This window comes from Scatophagus argus, chromosome 3, assembly GCF_020382885.2.
Source record: "Scatophagus argus isolate fScaArg1 chromosome 3, fScaArg1.pri, whole genome shotgun sequence".
Classification (NCBI taxonomy): Eukaryota; Metazoa; Chordata; class Actinopteri; family Scatophagidae; genus Scatophagus; species Scatophagus argus.
Window position 1 is genome coordinate 25,188,463 of NC_058495.1, and position 17,277 is coordinate 25,205,739.

The 17,277-nt window shown below is 41.9% G+C and overlaps 1 long non-coding RNA gene across 2 annotated transcripts; it reads left to right on the plus strand.

The window, feature by feature from the left end:
- Window positions 1-5,877: 5,877 nt before the first annotated feature.
- On the plus strand, window positions 5,878-15,109 carry LOC124056998. Of its 2 annotated transcripts, none has more exons than XR_006843043.1 (3): window positions 5,878-11,542; window positions 12,189-12,360; window positions 12,768-15,109. It is a non-coding gene; the product is annotated as an uncharacterized LOC124056998 (long non-coding RNA). The 2 variants fall into 2 exon arrangements; XR_006843044.1 differs by having other exon boundaries at window positions 5,880-7,104; window positions 7,896-12,360.
- Window positions 15,110-17,277: the final 2,168 nt, after the last annotated feature.

Consider the following 17,277-nt stretch of genomic DNA (forward strand, 5'->3'; position numbering starts at 1 on the left):
TCTGTCATGTGTAACACTGTCAGGAAAGAGCTGCTACTTTACAATTTGCATAAAGAATGCAAAAAAACAATCACCACTCAACATCGTGTCATATGAACTTTGACACAAGGAAGCCACTGGCCACTTCAATTAACCTGTTGTACTGCACACAAAAGGTTTCATTAAGGGTTATTTCATGTTTCTGGAATGAACGTCATGGCTTAAAGTCCATTGGTATTAATCAGACTTTATAGCTCATAGGATACCTTTAGAACCTGTAGAACCACTGTTTAATATGGGAGAGCCTGTCAATCACATGCTGAAGGGATGCCAGTGACTTGACCTGTCTGCGCTGTCACAGCACAGAGGCTTCATCTCCAGGAGGGCATGACACTCTGCTGCCACCCCTTCAGCAGGTCATGGCAGAAACTGGGTGGCTTTGGCTGACGAGTTTAATTAAGACGTAAACCTTTAATCGCCTGCTGCGCACTCTCAACGTGGCGTAGAAAGAGGTGCAAAGGGGGGGTAAATGGGGGAGGGACAGAAGAGAAGAAAGTGAAACTAGGTCAATGAGACAGGACAACTAATAATTAATGAGAGGAGAGAGAAAGGTGTGTCTGATGTCTACGTGCCTCTCATGCAGGATTTTGGATAGAGAGGAAAGGGTTTTAAATTAAAAGAAAACACATCGAGCTGTTAAGTTTCCATCTCAGATTACATGACACCCTTTTCTTTTCCATTGTCTCCATTTCCATTTTTCTCCATCCTTGACTTCTCTGTCATTTACGACTTGCTCTTCCTCCGTGTGTCCTCATACTCACCTCTTCATCTCTCTGCTCACACACTCCTGTAATTTTGCTTTTGCATGTCATTCGCTCTTTTCCTCTTTCCTTTAGCTTCTTCCTTTTTCTTGTTTTTACTTGCCTCATCATTTTCATTGTTTCCCACTCTTCCCTTCCAAACTCTCATCTTGTACATCTCTGCTCTCTGCTTTGCTATTGTCTGTCTGTTACGCACTGAAAAATTCTCCAAATTATTACAGTTAGTGGTGGCCGACATTCGCTCTGTGAAAGCCTCTCGTCAGTCAAATTGTCAGTCGAGGTCAAGTGTAAAACCAACATGACTTCGCCCATTGGTTTGTGGCCTGCTGCTATGAAGCCTCCAGGTGGGGAGGACATGTTTATGGTGATGGGATTAAACACAACTTGATTTTGGAAAATACACACAGATAAAAGCCACCAACACAGAGTGACTTTTGGGTCCCCGAGGCAGGTGCCTGCTTTCCCTGTTTGGCAAACCAGCCTTTGAAATTGAGGTTAATGCAAAGCAGTGGCAAGAATAGAGAGAATCGGTAAGGAAGCAGGGATGGAAGAGGGAGGAAGAGAGGAGGAGGAGAGAGTCCGAGGAAGAAATATAATGAAACCAAAGAGAATAGCAGCACATTAAAAAGAAATGCAAGGAGCAGATGAAATATCAGCCAGGAAGTCCAGTTGGAGTCTGAAAGTATACTTCATGACGGGATTTCACCCCTCTGGAAAGTCATTACAGCTACAATAACTGTTTCCTCCACTATGACGAAGAAATGAGGCAAGCCTGAGTGAAGGAGGCGAGCAGTCAGGTGACGGGACCCCACAGTCAGGAAGTGAGCTGGGACAAACATGTTCCACAGGGCATGTGTTTGTCCCAGAGACAGAAAGAGAGCTAAGAGAGATTGAGAGAATAGAAACCGAGAATGAAAACAACATGAGTGATGACACACAGCAAATTGTTTTTGATCATGTAAGAGGGAATGGAGCAGATAAAGAGAAGCAATCTGTGCTCGATGCTCAAACTTTAAGCAGCAAAGAGTGACATTTCTGTTCCTGAAAACTGCAGCATGTAAGGCACTATTTCCTATAAAGTGCTCAGTTTACCAGTACCGCAATGTATGTTGATTGGTCATTGTAAGAAGATCAGAATAATTACATAACTTGTTTCAATTTCCATGGATACACAGCAACCTGAGACATATAAAGTAAATATTATTTTAAACAAATATACTTATATTTTACAGTAAAATCATCAAATACAAAAAGTGACCCATGTTACCCTTCACAGTTTGATTGAAAAAGACTATGAGTATGTTTGGTGAAGTGGAATTGAATGTGTGTGTGTGTGTGTGTGTGTGTGTGGTTGAGAGTGAAACAATGTGTTTGAGAACGCATTTATCCCTTAATTCAAGTGAAGAAGTGACGTCTGTTTCTAAGGAGAAAAGAAATACATGACTTAAAGCGTTTAATGAGCAAATAGCAGAACGGGAGCTCAGCCGACCGGATAATGCTTCGTTAAGGAGATGCTGATTGGCCTGCCAGCTAAATCTCCCACCAGACACGACACTAATGAGGTCTTGTGGGGCAGAGAACCACAAGGGGGATCGAAGTTGGATGATTTATGAACGGAAAATAACAAGTTTGCTATGGCTATCATGCTAAACCTTTATTAAACTAAGTTTCAACTTGGATTCATTTTTATTAATTTTTAGCAATCATTATTAAAGAGAGGGAGAGTGTGTGTGTGTGTGTGTGTGTGTGTGTGTGGGTGGATGGGTGTTTTGTGTGACTCACGACGCTCCATATGTTACCTCGTGTTGTGCATGAAATTCTGACATCGGTTGAACTTTGCTGCCTTTTCTGCACAAAAGATTGTTTCTCCTCTCTCGACTTTTGTTTGCCTCTCTGCCATGTGATTTGCTGTGCTGCCAAATAGCCCACCTTCATAGTAAGTTTCCCCACAGGAAGGTCAAGATAAGAATTTCTAGCCTATTAAACACCACTTGGCGTTGCTGTGACGAGCACCCTCGGTACATGTCAGAAAGAGCCTGTTCCATGCATGGGCAGAGTGACAGCGAGTCTGGAGAGCCCAACTCTCTCCCAGAAAGCTGTGCCATGGTAACAGATCGACTTTCTGTCTCACGCTCTGCAGCATTGGCTGTTACCACGGCAACATTATCAAAAGTTGCATGGCAACAATCAGAAGCGTGCCAACCACATCTGAACAGTAATGTCTCTGATCCTTCTTTCATAACTTTCATTCTGCACACAGAAATCATAATGCCACAGTTTAACATGTGTCCCAAATCTTTGTTTCCCCTCAGATCGCGTCCTTATTGTTACGGCAAAAGCCTGTTTAAGTCCAGGCTGCCATGAAAGCACACCACGAAAGCCTCATTGATTTATTTCTTTAAATGTGAAAGTGAAACAGGAGAGAGAGAGAACAACATCCAGCAGCTGTAATGAAGCCATATTTGTGTCTTTACATATTTGCGTTCAAATTATCTCCAATAAAGCATGAAGGTAATAAAGAAACATTAAACAAAAGGCCTCTTGGGTCACGTTTGCTGCAAGTTAAACTTCACTGCAGTGTTGAAATTAGATTATAAAACGCAGCACAGCAGCAATATCTCGACAGGACATCCTGCCCCTTTTTGTTTGATCAACCATAAAACTGTCCCAGGCTCCGCTGCCAACTGCACTTCTTTCCACACTTTTTAGTTTAGCTTACAACAGTAGAGAGTCCTGGTTATTGCTGAGTGCTGCTAACTGTAGCTTGCAAGCAAATCCTCTTCTTTCAAGAATTCTCCAACAACAACTTATTGTCAGACACCAAAACACAACAGAGACAACCTCCTGCACGACGGCTTACGAAAAATATAGAAATGTCATCACGTATCGACGCTTTGTGTGTCTCAGCCAGGCGGTCAAGGTGCCCTTTAGCACGTGTGGCCGACATCCAAAGGTGCTTAAGGTGTTTAACATGAAACGCTACTTTGGTTGACTTCAGACACAAATCTATAACCACTTGTGTGACCAACCACTCAACACTGACCTCCAGCCCTGCTGGGACTTTCTAGCTTCGCAAACTGCATGCGGTGCAGTTGCTCCGATCGTCCGATGTTGATGTGGATCTCATGCGGATGCACAACGATCTGCATCTTCATGCAAGCCCTGGGAAGGTTCGAACCGCATGTGAAGATATTGTTATTTCTGGTCTTAAAATGCTGCTCAAATTTCTTTTAAGAACAGATGAAAAATGATGGTGAACAATTTTGTGTTTGATGTGGGGGGGTGGGGGGGGCAATCAGTCGATAATGTGATGAAACAAAATAAAAAATGACTAAATAAAAAAATAGCAGTAGTGGTCCTTTAAATAATCCTGATGTCATGACAGAGTTCAGGGCTGCGTGAAACCACGCATGATTGGAGATGGAGAAATGACTGACTAATGAGATTGTGTGCTAAATTGTATGGAGAGCGATGGATTTGGCTCCACAGGGGATAAAGGTTCCAACCTTTAAACAACGACAAAAGGTTGTACTAAGTGAAGTGCAGCTACTGTTTCTTTTTAAGGCGTGTAAGCTTACGGTCAATGTTTTGCTCCAGAAAAAGCAGATTCTTCTGTTAGTTCTGCATCTCATACATAAAACCTATCTGTCTATGGAGGAAACGGCTCCATGGATAGATAGATTGCATGAAACACAATTATCTTCCATTTGCTTCTTGAATATCATCACAGTATAATCATATGTTTTTATCTTCCTCTGTCTCCATCTGCAGCGTCTACAAATGTGAGCAGGGTGTCGGTAATTAAAGGCATCTTCACTCAGCACTCGTCTGACAGCATTCTTTCTGCTCAGAAACTAGCCGACCCCCCTTTCCTGTAATGCTGCTGTTTACTGGGAAGTGGTGCATTTATTTCAGTTTAATCCCTCTCGCTGGCTCACCAGGGTGGTCAGATGACAGCCGTTAATCTCTGGACTGCCTGCCTGAGTGACTGCCTGCTTGCTAATATGGGATTAAAAGCGAGCACGCCTCCATCACGTAGCAGGCTCCCAGCTCAGCGAGTGGGGTGAGTGGAGATGGTGACCCTGGTGAACTGGAGCGAGCAGATGATGTGTCACGCCTTTTTCAACCTCTTACGCTTTCATTGTCTCTCTGAGCCCTCTTTCTTTGTTGTCTTCCTCTGTCATCTTTTGACCACTTCATTCAATCTGAGGATTGTTTTTTAATGCATTTCTATTTTACACAAGTGTATCCTTAATCAACCCAAGAGTTAGCCTCTAGCACAGATCTGCAAGCCCATCGGACTTCATATGATTTGTGATGACGTTACAGATTTCTGAATCTTTTCTTGGCTTCTGAAAAGTCTTATGTATTACTTGCTTTGGTCAAAAGTTCATGGTATAAAGAGTCTTAATGGACCTCGTTTGCATTTCAAGGTGTGCTGTCAACAGTTTTACTGCTGTTGTCGATGCTTATTGGGCCACAGGGGACATTTTCGACACACAAAGACGGGCAACCACACACACACACAAACACCTCAGGGTAGTGCAGAGTAGCCAGTTAGATTAGATTAGATTAGATTAGATTAGATTAGATTAGATTCAACTTTATTGTCATTACACATGTACAAGTATGCAACGAAACGCAGTTTGGCATCTAACCAGAAGTGCAATAAGCAGTAAGTGCCAGATATACAATAATTTACAGTATGTACAGGGTATGTACAGGTGTCTATGCTACAGATGTACTATAAACATGATATACAGGTAGTTGTCATAATATACAGAGATTCTAAGTACTATGAACATACTATACAGATGGATATGTGCTTAAATGTGCATCCAGTGTAGGCGGAAACTATAACACAATTTAGAAAAAGAAATCCCACACAAACTCCGCACAAAAGGGCCCAGAATGGGACTGGAACCAGGAACCAGGAACCTGGAACCTGGAACCCCCTCGCACACTGCACCACCGTGCTGCCCACAACACAGCAAGTGGCCAAAGAGAAAAATTAGAAGCAAAATCAGAGGTTTTCACAAAGCACCCAAGTTAAACGGTAAGTAATGCAACACATGAGGAAGACTTTGGTGATGTGATCAGAAACTGTTAATGTCTATATTTAAAACTATGACGAGATATTTAAATATTTACATACCTGAAAAGTTCAGAGGTTGAGTGGGGCACAAGTGGGCCGTTAGTGGGCAGTTTGCTTCATCTGCTCAGACACTTCAGTGGATGCAGGGATGCAGACAGACAAAAATGAATCCTCTCACTCTAAAGTTTTGTTCTATGAGCTGAGGTTGGACATTGCACCATTTTGAGGAGTAGAATCTTGGAAGTGAACCCTCACTTCCTGTAAAGCTGAAAACCTTTTACTGTAAATCCGTTGTTACACATTGTGCATCAAACCTCATCACAGAAGAACCATCACAGACCTTTGATCTTCCCCGTCCTCCCGTCAAACCGAGTTGCCCCCCTCTTTCTGAATGATATCTTACTCATTCACACATGTTTATACAAACCCTCCCTTCATCACGTCTCAATGAAACACTCTGTTTTGACTGGAAATACTTGACATTAAGAAAGAAAGGCACACTTGAAAAGCAGTTTCATTGGAAGTTGAAGCTCTCAGCCTGTCTTCCTTTCTCTCACTCTGTCACTCTCTCACAGCTCACAGCCTGCCTTCTGCTTCCTCTGGGGATAAACACACTTGTTAGTTCTTCTTTTTCCTCTCACTCTTCTTCTGCTGCCCTTTCATCTCTTAGCCCTTTATCTCAATTTCTTCCTTATTTGTCCGTTATCAGAAATTATCTTGCAGCAAGAAACAAAAGAACAACTGCAGGTGGAAACAAAGCAAACGAGTCAGGAGAAATTTGGTTTAGTAACGAGTTCATTTGTGCAGTGTACAGACTTATGTACGTGTGGCAACAAAAACGTGATGAGATCCAACTTTATAATTTTGTAGAAATAACAACTAATTTAAAGATATGAACAGTTGTAAACAACAGGAAACAAATACAGAGGAGACTGAAAGCAGCCTTGAATTCACTTTTTCACTCTCTGCCACTTTCAGGAAGTCTGCCACTTAGATGTTTGTCGCTTTTCCTGTCACGTGACCTTCCGTCCGACAACACAAACAGCAGCCGTGCAGACACAACGCCATCCAAGGTTTGACAACCTGCAGGCTGCACAGAGAGCTTCATCCTGGCTGCAGGCTGACGTTTGTCAGACAGAAAGAGAAAGAAAGAAAAAACTTTCCCTGTCTGTTGATCGTCTCGTCTCTTAATTGCACTACAAGTGAGAAGTAAGTACGAAATTAAATTCTGTCATGCATTTTTTGCCCGTCTCAGCCCAGTGCTGTGGCACAATCCACCTCTCCGTGGTCTGCTCTGTGCTCTCAGTGTGTTCCAAACACTCACATTTTTGAACCAAAATAAGGCTAAATGTGTGCACAGCAGCTCTGCCTTGGTGGTACCTAAGGCTCGATTTGAAAAAGTGCATCTAAGAACAATAGGAAGTCTGTGGAGGTATGGTTTGTTTTTTTCATCATGTCCCTCCTCTGTCTCTCCGTCACACACCCTGATGTCCATGCCAGCAGCTGGTTCTGTTCTGTTAGATGTGAATGACAATTTAAACAGCTAGCCAAAGCCTGACTCTTAGAGCTGACGTTTTTATACAACATTAATTTGCTACAATAAACCGATTTTGCGAGAAACAAGCTAATTCTGGTTCTTTGTGCGCCGACCATCCAGCTTGACCAGTTACATTCCTCATCACAACACAACATATGCACTGCATAGTTTAAATGGTTAAATAACTCCCAGGAGGCAGGGATATTTGTACAAAAAAACACATGTTACACAAAAGGAAGTTGAGATGGACAAACACTGCAGAAGTGGTTTGACAAGTTGCTATAGGTGACTTTTTGTTTTCCAGGACAGTGTAACAGAGCCAGGAGCTGGGGAGTATTTGTGGTTTAATATTCCTTTAATTTTAAAACATTTTGGAATCAGTTTTCCTGCTGTATAAATGAAACATTATAGAAGTGACTAGTATCATATAAATATGTTTTTTTTATTGTATTGTATGCCACAGACGTGATGTCCACCGGGACGAAACAAAAAAGATGTTAAAGATGAGGTTTGCCTGAATATAAATGAATATTTATAAGGTGAGAGTGTTTCCACTGTTCTTCCTGTCTTGCATCATGCCAAACACTCACCAGGCAACTTGGCAAAACTCTAAAAACACTGACTGTTTTTAATGCCTTGACTCAGCTCAGTGTTCATTAATGCCAATTGACTTTACAACTTTACTGCACAGCAAAACCAGAAATTCTCCTTTGGCATCACCAGATACAATAAAACAGGTCATCACAACAACACAGTAAATCTCTTCGTAGTCATCTGTCATCCTCACAGCAATCTTAAACATCTTAAACATAGGCATCATGCATTCCTAGAGCAATACATCACACACAGACCGAGAATGGAAAAAAACAAAAGTGAAGTCAGTTTAGCGGTTTCTAAAACCAGAGAATCACCATGTAGGTGGCTGAAGAACAAGTTGGCTTTACTCGGTAAAGTTTCTCTGCTGTTTTTCTCTTTGTCATCTTTTTCTCTGGGAGGATTAAGATGAAGTCCGAAGCAGCAGAGAACAGAGTAACTACAGCATGTGTAGCATTGGAGCTATCAGCAGGTTCATCCACCTCAATGTGTGATCAAAAATAAAACTTACAACGGTTTATGCATCCTCTACATAATTTTATCATATTATTGTATTAAATGATATTTGATTAGCCAAAACACTTAACTTACACACATTTCCATACCTGTGTCAATACAAATCAACAGCCAACACAGTATATATACAGCCATATACAGCAATCAGCCACAACATTAAAGCCACTGACGGGTGAAGTGAATAACATTAATCATATGTTTACAATGTGGTGTTGTGCGGGGAAACATTTGCTTCTGGCCGTCTTGTGGATGTTCTTTGACACACAACAACCCACCCACACATTGCACACCAAATGTTCTCTCTCAGATATGGTGGGCTCTGTGGCCACACCTCTGTGACCCCTCCTCTCATCAGTTTTGTCAGGAGGCTGGCTAGCTCATCCTCATTTTTCCTGCATTCAAAGCATCAGTATTATGTGAATGAAACAACATGGCTGAGAAATGCACAGCTGCTGATGACTCATTCGTAACAAATGTACAGCACACTAGAGTCCCAACAAGTACTGGCTATTTCAGTGTCCAAATGTCCATATATATCAGTGCAGAGTGGGTCAACATGGTCTGTCATCCGACTGTATGTTCACTGCAGTTTCTCGTCTGTGTCCAGTGGTTTAATAGTGTCTCCTCTGCACTTCATTTTATTCTGATTTGCATAAGAGCAAACAAAAGGTAAACAAGGGTCAGCCTCCACTGCACCGAGTAGGTTTGCATCCAAGTGTGTGATTGGACATCGTCAACCATAATTTGCATGAAAGCACATGTTTAATCAAGTACTGACTGTCCATGGCATCTGTGAGGGACTGTCCACAAATTAGTGACCAGTGGCTGCAGGGTAAAAAGGAAAAACATACCCAGTTATGTTTTGGAGCAAATGTGGCTCTTAAATGATGCCTGGGACAACAAGCAGAAGCTCCTCAGATGAAGCACATGAGTGAAAATATGTAACATTAGTTAAGTATGTTGTTGGCATTAAACGTTACATTGTGTGCACTCCAACATGTTGCATTACAGATGAAAACTGCACCAGTTTGCACAAAAATGAAAAACATGCTTTGTGAAATGTGTAGATTAAAAAAAAAATTATGATGTGCGTTGACACAATGTCCTCGTGTCTATACTTTAATCATGTATGTGGATGTTTCTTTAATTTTCCCAGGCCACAATGAAATGTGACAAATTACAGCAACTGCCTCACTGTCAGTTTATTTACCATGTGACCGTGGCAAGGTTCTGTCTCAGTTCCTCATAAGGAAACTAACTTTCATTTAGAACATTGCTTTTAAGTTTTGAAGTGAGTCTAAATCTCTATTTCTCAGTTTTATCAACCATGTGACTAATGAGGGAGGATGATGATGATTGCATTCCTGATTCATTCTGGTCATAAAATGTAGGAACTGACCGACTTCTCTGTGTAAACAGGTTTTGAAACAGTTCATTTTAAGTTGGTCAGAGGAGAGAATAAACAGGTTCAGGGCAAGTTTAAAGAGCGTCAGAGTGTTTTCAGAGGGATTCAGAGGCAAAACTGGAATATAATGTTTGTAATGTTTGCAGAATGAGTTGTTTGTATTTACAGTGGAAGCGGATCCACTTCCAAGGCCTCCTCATATGTGAAGCAGCAGTATGAATGCAGTGTATTCGTCACCGAACTGGAGGTACTGTTCAATAAAAACTGGTCTTCACAACAAAACACAAATGTGTTCCATGGTAGGAGGATTTACACACAATGAAAAGAAGAACTTTCATTTCGCAAAACACCAGGCCATTTACATTGTTGTGCATTCCTATGGGAAAATACTAATACCATGCCAGCACACTTTGCAGTTGTTTGCTGTTGAACGTGCACACGAAGCTGCTTTGCCTTGGCACAAATATCCCCACTCTTACTAAAGAACATCACCTTTGGACATCACTTATCTGTTTCCTCTTACTACTATGGTGTCACAACCAATTGGACAATACTGTAACGATGTGAAACATCTCCAGCTAGCACCTTAATCTTTCCTGTCTCATCGCTGTGCAGATGCATAAAACAAAACTGCTTCCGCAGGTTTCAGTTTACAAAGATGAACGTGTGCAGCTGCACCACAGCAGAACACTTCAGGCCTTAAGTGCTTCTGTGTTATCCAGACCAGACCACCTCATTTGATAGGAAAGTAAGCAGGATGTTTGATTCCTTGGAGCAGGCTTCAGTGGCTGCACTGAGTCATTTGGATGATGCAAAGTTGCTTTTAGCAACGTGAGCGTGCATGTGACTGTTTGTGTCATTGATTTTTTTTCCACTGGTTGTGTTTGTGTGGATGAGTCTGTGTGTTTGCATGTGTGCATGTTTTTGTGTATGCTTATCTTAAACAAATTTGGTCCTTGGTGATTATATAACAGGCTTAGAAACAACCCTACAGCATAGAAAACTAAAACCTAAAACTGCCAGTCTATTAGGATCTACTGCAGATAATGTACCTTTTCAAAGCATTATCAGATTATAATGTCAGTATCTGTGTTCATGCTGACAGGAAATCCTCACCAGGTGGCTGACTGAAGGTTATTGATTTCTGTTTATAAACAAAGATATCATATCTGTTTCGGGCTCAAATGAAGAACTTAACCTCACCCACATCCTGTGTCAGGTACCGATACAGGGTGATTTAGTTGGTTGAACAGATGCAGAAAATGATGCACTCGATTAAGAAGCTGTGACTTATAGAGTTGAACACTGATCAGTTTACATCAGAAGACACCTGCCGTCGATGGTGTCTGACTCTGATAATTCAGGCAGCAGAGTAATTCAGAGTTCAAAACGGCAAATCTGTCAAGCACTGGAATGCAACTGAACCTGGCAACTTTATTACTTGATTACATGGCAGCCAAACAGATTGCTCTCATCACAGTGTTTTAATGAGGATGATTAGCATCCGGTGTTCACCAGACTTTCATTGGAAACTGGAGCCTTGACGGAAACATGAAGGAGCCGTGGTGCAGCTCGAGCAGTGGGCATCTCATACGGTAACACTGAACTGCTGTTTGAGTGTTGATCTGCTTTACATCAGATGTGTGCATGCACCTGCTCTTCTCCTCTGCCATGCATCTACAACATGCATGGATCACAGGTGGAGTCCTTGTGGGTGAACACAGTATTTGAAAACGTGTGTGGGGACATCAGCCTCCACCAGTAAATATGGACAAGACAGAGACAGAGACAGAGACAGAGACAGTCAATGAAAAGCTTAAAAATGAATCCCATAAGTAGTATGGAAAGTGGGCACTCTTCATTCTCTGTGATTATCGGCTGAGAGGTGCATTCAGAACAGAGAAATGTAACATGTAAAATCCAGAAAGGCAACATACATTTCTTGAAACTTGCGACAGACAGGAAGAACAAGAAGAGATGCACAGATAGTTTTTTTCTGTATTTCACTGAGTGATGAAATGTGTATCTGACTGCATCACACCATTGCAGAATCTTCTTCTTTTATACATTGGCATCTTTGTGAAATAATTTGTAGTGCAGGTTTTGGTGAGAGCTTCCTAATCGTTACCTTAATACATGTAGAAGAGGCTCAGAGAGGAATCGCCTGTTGTATTTGTTACCAGTTTATTTCCCATCTCCATCTTTTCTGCCGTGCTATTAATAACACATCCGTCCCTGCAGGAATCTGCATCTCGTGGTCCCTTAAACCTCGACAAACCTGATCGTGATTGGAGAATGTATGGCATGAAGCCAGCACTTTAACATTCATCATCATAAACAGCCGATCAGCCAAACTGGTTGTGCTGACTTCCAGGAATGTCAGTAAATACTGGCCCATGCATATCATCTGCAGGTAACTTAAAGTGCACACTGTGGAATGTAAATGTTCATCAACTGATCAGCTGATGTTTGTAGGACCTTTAGGAGGTTAAACTTGCTCTTTGACTGTAGCAAAATAAAGACTTCTGTTAGTGCTTATTGGCTGTGTCAAGCAAAGGCAACATAATGTGGGCCTGACAAAAGACAAAACGGTGATTGATTTCATTCAAAAATCATTTTAATTTTTCATTTCATTTTAAAATCAACTGGACGACATCCATTTAGATCCATTTTGACTTTCATAAAAATATTGATAAAATTCTTTATACAAGATACAAGATACAAGATAGGTTTATTTGTCACACACACAATCATACACGACACAATGTGCAGTGAAATTCATGTCCCTGCTACCAAATATTCCTTTTATCTGTTTTTCAGATGAATTGAGTACGCAGGGAGATCATGGTTTTCACTCCAGCTCCGCTCAAATGCACACAATTCCTGTACTGGATTCCCACGCAGGAACAAAGCCAGGTGTGTTTGCTGAGGTGCTGAGACCTCCTGTTCTGCCAGCTGGACGTGAATTTAGGCTGACTGTGAGTCACAGCCACACACAACTCACAGCTGCTGGGATGAGAGAACTCAGTCCAGAATGTGTTTCTCTAAATCACTAAAAGGATCTACAAAATGTCTCATGTCACTGTTAGGAATCCTCCTAAATGGCACAAAAAGTTCTCAACAAGGCGTCTCTTCATGGTTTTACCACAAACCCGCTGAAAGCGACTTTTGAAAGCACCCCGAACCTGACAGGGTCTCACTGGTCTAGTCTTAGGGTGCATGAGCTGATGAAGTCTCTTAGATGAGTGGAAACATCTTCAGAGACATGTGACCAAGTCCAGTTGTGTTCAGTTCAATCTCTTTGACATATGACCTGCATAAATGAGAATCTTCATTCTTATTTATATGTGGGGACATGAAAAGGAACTAGACTGAATGAAATGATAAATCTTTGGATTAAAAAATGTATTTATGTAACAAAATGATTATGTTATTCATTCGTTTTTGTAATAAGTCCTCCTCCAGTCAGAAATGTTTCTTCTTGCTCGTACTGATGGGTGAGTTTCCCAGTGCAGAGTGATGGATGTGCAGAGTCTGACAATAAGAGGCTGTTTTCACAGAAGAAGAAAGGAAACCTACAGGGGGAGAGCAGAGAAGCGTCCCATTGTAGCTCCTTTTTGAATTCCTGTCATGACCCTGACTCTTCGTTGGACTGCTGGCCTGCAGGGGGGCCGTGTGAGGCGTAGCCCGCCATGCCCGCCCCCGCCGGCCTTTACTGCCGCCAGTCCTCACGGGACTTGTTGAAGACCACTTGGAGAGCGGGGCGAAGACACCTGCTGAGCTTCTGACTTTGCTGTGACACAACAAAGGTGAAAACTGAAGAAACCGACACACCCCTCTCAAGTGGTGTGTGAAGCCACTTGCAGAAAGAGAGAGAGAGAGAGAGACCAGAAGACATGCCGGCTCCAGCTGGACCTCCACATGCCCGGGGAGGCCCAGACATGCCTGAAACGTAAAGAAAGCCCACCGGAGGAGAGACGCTGCGCCTCCTCCCCCTGCAAACATCCTCATCAGAGGGCGCAGCCGCTCCTTTTCCCCGGATGATCTGCTCACACTTTAGACAGTGTTAGATTAAATTCAGGATTTCCCGTCAACTTAGTTACAATGGCTGATCATTTTAAATATTTCTTCTGTTGCTTCCGAAATCAGCCGCTGAATGATGGCTCCCACAGTTAAACCTTTCACCAAAGCTTTCCGGTTTGTTGATATTATTAGGTGGACTATAATTACACCACCAGACGAATACTCAGAGGTTTGTGTAATAATTCTTATTAATGCCGTATTTAATATTTGAGAAAGGTTTTTCCCTCCGTGAAGTAGTAGACATTTTGTGTACAGCGGTTAAACTAAAAATGAATAAAAATGATAAATAAAATGTAAAATGATAAATATTTGCATATTCAGATATTCTTCAAGTTTTGATGAAAGAAAAGGACTCAGGGCTGTTTCAGGTGTTGCGTTTTAATTGTTATTAAACATGTAAATAAAAAAATAAACAATATATTTAACCACATGAGATTAGAAATAATTTAAAAGTTGCATTAAATTAAACTCACACAAAATCCTAATTAAACTTCATTACTGATGTGATGTCATAAATTTTGGACAGACAAGCCACTTATTTTTCCCTTAACTCAGACTAACAAGAGCTACGTTTTAGCCTTGGGATGTTTTGTCAGTTGATCAGGGACTTCAGAGTTTGTTCTGCAAGAGGCAACACGTCAGGTTTGTATTAGCCCTTCACCCTAAAGCTAACCTCTAAGGCATAAGAGATGTTACATAACGGCCGGTTCGTTTCAAAGGCTGCCACTCACACACTGTTTTCTGAAACTTTGTATGACAAGTAGAGGACGCTCCCCATGACTGTGACCAACAAGTACTTTACTAATACTTAAGATGTACTACTCGTCTCTGTTGGTTGTTCCTGCTGCTTTTGTTTGTCACTTGAGCCTGATGTAACTGCAACGACGTGGTTTACGACAACATCATCGGCCCCTTCGCGAATCTCATGTGCAAGATTTGGTGTTGGTTTAGCCAGCAGAGCATCTGCTCTCAGCAAATAAAAGCAAATGACAACAATCAGGCGAATTTCAGAGTGTTTAAGTCTGAGAAAGCAAACGATTCAGATTGTACAAGCTGCCACAGACCCTCACTGCAGTGAGAAATCTTTCAACGTGTCCATGACAAACGGCCTTCACACTTCTGTCAGGCGAAAAATATGAGCTTGCTTAATGACAAAATTTTGCTGTAATTTTCAGCGTTGTTTTAGACTTGCTCATCGAGTGTTTTTTTCAGTGAGCACCACACCCCCCCTGCAGCAACAGCGCGAGCCCGGATGCTCCACAGCTGAAGGAGGTATGAGCCTTGAGGCAAGGCAATACAGATAACATGTTAGGCACAAGCGGTTAAAAACACTGCAACATACGATCACATTTTGGTGCAGAAGACACAGATGAAAACAAAAGGGACACGCAAGAAGCACGCAAAAAAATTCAAACAAATGAGAACAGACAAGACCTTCATACAAACAAGGTGCCTTGTTCAACACGCTGGGCTCTGCCGCTCTGCTCCGTCTTCCATTTCCCCCCCACATTTTAAGCAGTAAAACAGAAACCATCCTTATCTTCCCCGAGCTGCTTTGCCCCCTGAATGTGGCCGTGCCAGTTTCTTGGTTAACTTTGGCAACACATGGGCGCTGCCCTTTTGCTCTGGACAGATAAAACTCCATCATGGTTGCCTGTGTGTGATGCACAGGACAATACAAACAGCAAAAATATCCATTTAAAAATGGTCTTCAAGAAAAATGTTTAGAATGTGGGATAACACAGTCTGCTCTACCAAAGGCAAAATATAATAAACATTCTCATTCCATTCAGATTCAAAGTTGAACAGCAGCCTTTTGAGTGACTTTTGATTGGTTACTCATCAGCCTTTTATTTCCATGCACACAAAGTCAATCTGATAACAGAGTGTCAACGAACTGACAGCAAATCTCCCTCTCTTTCTCTGAGAGGCTTTCGCTGGGCCAGGGGTCACTCCAGGTCAGATGTTTTATTCCCACCACAAACAGTAACACGTTAAGTTTGTTTCTTCCACATAAGCATGGTAACTCAGTCTTATCAGAGAAGCCACACTGACCAGCAGATGTCAACCATAAACAGTAATATCATATTACTGTTGACCTAACGAGAAAAAAAAAATTCTTCACACTCATTTCTGCTAAGGCAGCAAAAAAAACAAACAAGAAAAACTCGTCAGCCTTTAGCTTTTTTCTGACAACAGTTTCAGTGTTATCCGGCACATGTAACACACAGTAAATGCATCTCGGTGCTCCACCACCCACAGATGGAGACTTTTCCATTTTTCACTCCTGCCCCTCAGTCAACCTGAGTCCACCGCTGGTTCTTGTAACGGCATTTAAATCATTTTGTTTTTGTCTCAAACTTGGCTTGAGCACGTCATCAGCTGTGATGACTTCAGCACATTTTATGAACAAATATTCTCTGGAGCGCTGCAGCAGATCACAGGCCAACATTTACCAGCCAGGAATTCACAAGACACTGACTGTCCATAACCACGTGTTCGGCTTTGAGTCCGCTTCAGTTAATACTCATATTTATATCAGCTGAGACTGACAGGTGCATATTTACTTCTGACTGTTAATGTTGTGTTGACATCTTCGTGAAACAGTTTGAACACTTAAACTCCTGTTCAACACTTCTTAACCTCAGACTATACCTTATACTGTACATCCAGGCTCACTTCCTCTCTTTGCACTGTTCAGATCTTTTATAAATGCCTTCAAGCTTATTATTCTTGCTTATGCGTTAACCTCATTTCCTGATTTGCGCCTCCCAAAACCACAACATTCACCCGGGAGAGTGCTGTTAGTCATCACATAAAGCCAGTGTAAACACAGTGGTAAGATAATGTTCGAAAAACAGTGGAAGGGTGACATTCACTTCCAGTCAAGGACTCAAGATAAGATGTGGATATGAAGCGTTTGCAGGGCGTAGTTAGCACTAGCTGTCAACACTTTGCCCCTAAAGGACTGGGCTGGTCAAGTGAGGAATCTGACCAGTAGGGCAAGAAATTTTCCAACATAACCTCAGAAATATTCCTAAAAGTGAAAATGCAAAGAAGTTGGTGAAGCTAAGAAGCAAAGGTGACTCCGATTCGAGAGGGTCTGCTTCTGGTGCCTGTGTTGTGCTTGTCCTTTTCCTCGTCAGGTCGACGACATCGACGTATTCAAATCATTTGCTCGTCCAAAAGTTGCAGCGGGGCAGCAAATGGATGCTTTCAGCCAAAAGTGACTTTCTAGGTTGACCTT